Below are 5,519 nucleotides of genomic sequence, written 5' to 3' on the forward strand. Positions count from 1 at the left end.
AACCTGACAGCTTTTTAAATTGGACTTTAACGCAGAGGAGATTCTGCCGCACCATGGAATTAACTTTGAAACGGGGTTATTCTGTGAAGCATATATGGTCGATATGAGGGCAGCAGACTAGTTGAAAGACTCTGTGAGCGCATTGTTCTTTGCCCTTAATCTAGGAGGTGCGTAATACCTAGTGAGGCGCAGGGTTCACTGGGAGCACAGGGGTCACGAACACAGGTGCAGAGCTGGGATGAGAATGCAGAGATATGCAGGGGCAGCCAGCACAGAGACCGACAAATGGTGGATAGAGAGGAGCTTTGAAATAATAAGTAACTGTTGTTTCTGTTTTGAAAAGGATAACTCATTGATTACCTCTGACCGGCTATACTTCAGGACTGGAGTCAGGGCAGCTTTATCACATCCCAGCTCCTACAAACCAATCAGTAAAAATACCGCAGTTGATTCAACATGTCTGATTGACATATTTTATTGATATATTGAAAAACAAATTGAGCTATGTTTGAAGAAATCCTATTACAAAATATGATCATTTACATAATCCAGTATAACACAGACAGTTCAAATTAAGTCAAGCCTGGCCGAAGGTGACCATAGTCACACACAAACAAGTTTCCTGTTTGCATCGCGACACAAGGAGAACGCAACCCTGGTTGCGCTCGGCTCTGGGTTAAGAAACAGCCTCAGTACCAACAGAAAGGAAAGAGAGAGAGAGAGACCGAGAGCAGGAGATAGATTATTAGCTGAGCGAGCAGCTCTCCTCCCATTTCTAATACAGATCAAGGACAGCGGTGGGAGCCAGAACACACAGCTGCGGCCCACGTCCACCGCCGTCCCTCAGAGACACACCTCCAGAAGATGGATGACGGGGCGGCGGGGCTTCAAACCGGCTATAGTCTGGCCCAGACCTCATCACTGTGGTCTGGGCAGAGTGAAGAGGTTGTTGGCCCCCACCCCTTCCCTAATAGGAACCGCTGCAGAGGGCTGACAGCAGTCCATAAATAACCTGGCGAGTCTCTGGTGCTCACCTGGCCGTGTCACCTCCCCACCTTCAGTCCAGACGTCACCTCCTTTCCCCATCACGTCCACACTCCATAGGCTGGACCAGGGAGGGCAAGGGAAAGTGATCCTGATGATACACAGTGTGTGTGTGTATTCTACTGTTATCAGTCACAAACTAGGTTACTTTTCATTATTACTAGGCAATAATTCAATATTTAAGAAGTACTTTTTTTTCGTCAATACAAAATATTGTAAAATGTTATGTAGCCTATTATATTACTTAGAACTAATATAATGCCTAAATAGTGTATAAAGGATACTACCATGTTTACCTACATATTCTGTGATAACTGTGATAATTATTGCATGTGCCCATATCTGATTTCATATCGTATACCACCGGGCAAAGTTGTGGAGTTCAGTAATGTAACAGCCTTATAGGGAAAAAGCTTGTCTATGTCTATGTTGGAGGTTAAACTTACTTAACCAATGTTGTACTCCTAAATAATTTTAAAGAGTGGGTTAGTGTTAAACATAATTTAAGGCAACATTTATCATCATAAACGATGAGGCGCATTTAAAATAGCTGTTGTGTGCATTTGATATTCAATGTTGAATAATGGGTTAATAACACATTATCACTATTATAACGATACTATTGTAAACATATCTAAAATATGATATATTTTCTTAAGCGAGCAGCGTTTCTTAAGCGAGCAGCGTCCATCCCTTCACCCCCCGTCCCTCTCAGCAAAGGCCTGCCTGTATTGTAGGCGTAGCCGTCTAGGCTTCGCCTTATGGGCTTGTCCCTTGCGCGCGCTCGCTGAAAATTCAAACTATGCACCTATCAGCGTGGGCACCGCCCACATTTCCCATGGTATCGTGTCTTTATAAGGCGGTGTATACCGTCGCTCATCCTCCACGCTTTTCTTTCAGCATTTGGAGGGTACAGCAGGTGGGAAACTAGACGGCTACGCCTACAATCATAGAACTAGAGTTATAATAACATAACTATCGTTCTATTTCATGTACGCCGTCTAGGCTTCGCCTTATGGGCTAAGGTGAAGCTGCGAGCGGAGCCCGATCAATGTACTCCTGCTGGACCCCAGTCAAAACGAGAGCACATTAAGACACATTAAGACTCAAAAAGCCAAGGAAGTGTAAAACACAACAGCTTAAACAGAAATGCAATAAATGCAAATAGACTTATACAATACATGGATTGTGTTAACAATCTTCCCTTACTTCAATCACATTAACATCAATCAAACAAACATACATTTTAGTGCGATTTTCCTATTTGGACATCAATTAGTTGTTTTAGTTTTTATCATGCACAACAATTGTTTGTTGTCATAACTGTAATATATAAAATATTTGTCTTCTTATTTGACTTTAAATTATGTAATGAATATATTTTAAGAACTCAATGTTTGTTGCATTATTTTTTTGTACATTGAATGAAGACACTGACTTCCCCACTGAAAATCTGACATGTAAGGTATTAAACACAATGTAATTTTGGACATGCAGTGAAAGAACAATGCAACATTGTTCCTATCCCCCATGGAAACCATGCTAAAATGATGGACGTCCTGTCAATCACCAACTCAGAAGAGCAACAATTGTCTGTTATATTTCAATTGCTTAAACTATTTAGCCAATACTTCTAAAGACTTTTGCCATCAGTGTTTCATTTGTGGTGATGACGGTGTTATTTAGCCCTTTTCAGATAAACCATGTTTTTCTATGTCAGATAAACCATATTTTTTCTACTGACTTTGATAGATATATATAGGGATCGAAATTCATATCAAACATGCGTTCATTACCATGGTGACGATGACCCCACAACTACTGCTGTCCTGTTGAAGAGGATGGGGCATGGTGGCTCCTCTCCACTTTATACTCCCCCAGTCATTCTTTGCGTGGCAGATCTTTCTCATCTTCAGGAATTCACTTTGGAAAACACATGGAGGTATCAAACTACATGCAATAACAATCTCAATGTCAGGTTTAAATAATAATAACCTTCTAATCAGCAAAGCCAAATAACTGCTTTAATTGACAGCTTTTTGGGATCTCTGTCTTATTCTGTTATTTGCAACCTTTTAACAAAATGGTGCATGATATCATACCAGATGCTATTGTCATCTTTGAAAATGTGTTAATTATTTTACACTGATTTCTTCAGGCAAATCTACTTAAATGTAAAATCCATCTTTATGAAAAAGTTGATGACCTACCCTATTCTTTTTGCAGCATTTTTGGACTCCGCTTCCTCGGCTTTGTTCTCCATTGGATCCACCAAAAAGACTGAGCATGTGGCAGAAATTATGTACTAAAAATATAAATGTTATTTAAAACTACATCACATACAGTAACAAAAACGGTTTTCAGACCGGCAGCCTTGAATCACTGACCAGTAGTTTCCAGTGTACTCCTCCAACATTCACAAATGAGAGTATTGCTTGGTACAAGCTGAAGTCAGTCTGTAATGAAAAAGAGAAAATCCTTTTAAGTTGAAGTTTGTTATGTTTTCTTTTGAAAAAATAAATTTAATTAATGTGATTTATTCAAATTCTTAAATTAGATAACCAAAACCTTCATGCTGTCATACTAAATGATTAAACTTTACAAATGCAGATCAACCTGTTCTTAATAACTGTTTTTTTGAAGTCCGGACAGGTTAATGGATTGAATACAAGCATTACCCTTGGCAAGCTGTGTTGTATCATTTGTGTGTTGTATCACCATTACACCTACGGTGTAATGGTTTAGCAGGTAAATACTCTGCCCACGTTGGCATTGGTTGGCATTTAGATGGAAGAGGCCCTCTATTACCTAAATTAAAAAATATAGATAAAGACAGAAGACAAAAGAAATACAGTGAATTACACAATAATCACATGTTCAAATAAACAATGTAAAAATATTCTTTTTTTTCAGAACTTGGAATACTTTGCTCAGTAATGTTTATTATTGATACTTTATTATATTGTGGGTAATGTTAGAACAACTAAATACCTCGCCTGTCAGCCATCTGTGAGGCCTCAGCGAGCACAGTTCGCTGTGATGAATTAGAAAACTGTGACCTGGATGTGTGAGGGCCAGGATCACAGCAACCACAGCTTCTGTGCTCTTTCTCTTCCACAGTGACTTTAGCTTTAAAACAAATGTACACATTTTTAATAGTTATATCGTCCCAATAATATCCCTCATATTAATAATTAAACAAAACTCTATATAATCAATCTCAAATCCTGTGAAATTTAAGTTAAATACCATTAACTTATGTAAATCATAAAAGAGCTGTCAACATAAGACCAGTCAACAAAAAGCAGCAATAAAAAATACCTGTATTATGGTAAAGCTGTGTGCCCCCCAAAATTTGATGAGAGCGTACACAGCATTGACTTAATACCTCAGAATACTCTTGTCCAGGTTCATCTGCTCCACTAGCCTGTGGCGATAGGGACCCTGGTGATGTGTGCTTTGAAAGAAACACAACCAACATTTAGTGTAAGGTTTTGTGTCCCCCAAAATTTGATGAGAGCAGTGACTTAATACCTCAGAATACTGTTCTCCAGGCTCATCTATTCCACTAGCCTGTGGCGATGGAGATGATGGAGATGTGTGCTTTGAATGAAACACAACCAACATTAATGTAAGGCTGTGTGCCCCCCAAAATTTGAGGAGAGAGCGTACACAGCATTGACTTAATACCTCAATATGATAAGTACACACCTTTTTAAATGATTGATGTGCTATACTTGAAGTCTTATTCGATGGATTTTTGTGTTTGGAATGCCAAGTCCGGTACAAACTTGACCCCAAAGTCCATCTCTAGCCCAGGTATTTGTATTTTGTTCAATGCCAGTCTTCATCAGGTCCTCACATTTTTTAGAAATCTGTTTGTCCAAGATTTCTTTTTTTTTGTTCTATTGAAAAAAAAAAAAAAAAGTTGCTCACCCCGAATAACTTGAAAAAGTAGACTCTATATAAAAGTAAAAGGAAGAAAATGTTACAATAGCACTATACATTTTCTTTATTATGTCCATGAGGGTAACATACAGGAGCGATTTGCTTCCGCGTTAAGGGGCCCAGACACGTGACCTAGTCCGTGACGTCCCGGATGCAGAGATCTTCTTCTTCTTCTTCTAGTTTAGTGGGAGATCATAGTTTTTCCCCATATACCGCCACCTACTGGACTACTACACAGGAGTTTGTGACAAGGACGTTGGCAAATGATACTTTAAATCATAAAAATAAATTCAAAGAAAAAAACAAACTAACGAAACAAAATAAAACAAACTAACAAAAGAAATGAATAAAAAAAAAAAAAAAAAAAAAAAATATATATATATATATATATATATATATATATATATATATATATATATATATATATATATATATATATATATATATATATATATATACTTAAGGTTAAATTCTTCTAATTAGGTTAGTATTTTGCATGGACGTAGCTGGTGTTAAACACCACTGTC

General features: G+C 38.0%; 1 long non-coding RNA gene across 2 annotated transcripts; it reads right to left on the bottom strand.

The window, feature by feature from the left end:
- Positions 1–285: 285 nt before the first annotated feature.
- Positions 286–5,194, bottom strand: LOC130402385 (uncharacterized). Of its 2 annotated transcripts, XR_008903927.1 has the most exons (11): positions 5,050–5,102; positions 4,756–4,949; positions 4,579–4,647; positions 4,433–4,501; positions 4,036–4,173; positions 3,723–3,852; positions 3,432–3,500; positions 3,255–3,349; positions 2,841–2,967; positions 1,035–1,135; positions 286–417 (listed from the first exon to the last, which is right to left on the bottom strand). It is a non-coding gene; the product is annotated as an uncharacterized LOC130402385 (long non-coding RNA). The 2 variants fall into 2 exon arrangements; XR_008903926.1 differs by having other exon boundaries at positions 4,756–5,194.
- Between the last annotated feature and the right edge of the window lie 325 nt (positions 5,195–5,519).

This window comes from Gadus chalcogrammus, chromosome 13, assembly GCF_026213295.1.
Source record: "Gadus chalcogrammus isolate NIFS_2021 chromosome 13, NIFS_Gcha_1.0, whole genome shotgun sequence".
NCBI classification, from domain to species: Eukaryota; Metazoa; Chordata; class Actinopteri; order Gadiformes; family Gadidae; genus Gadus; species Gadus chalcogrammus.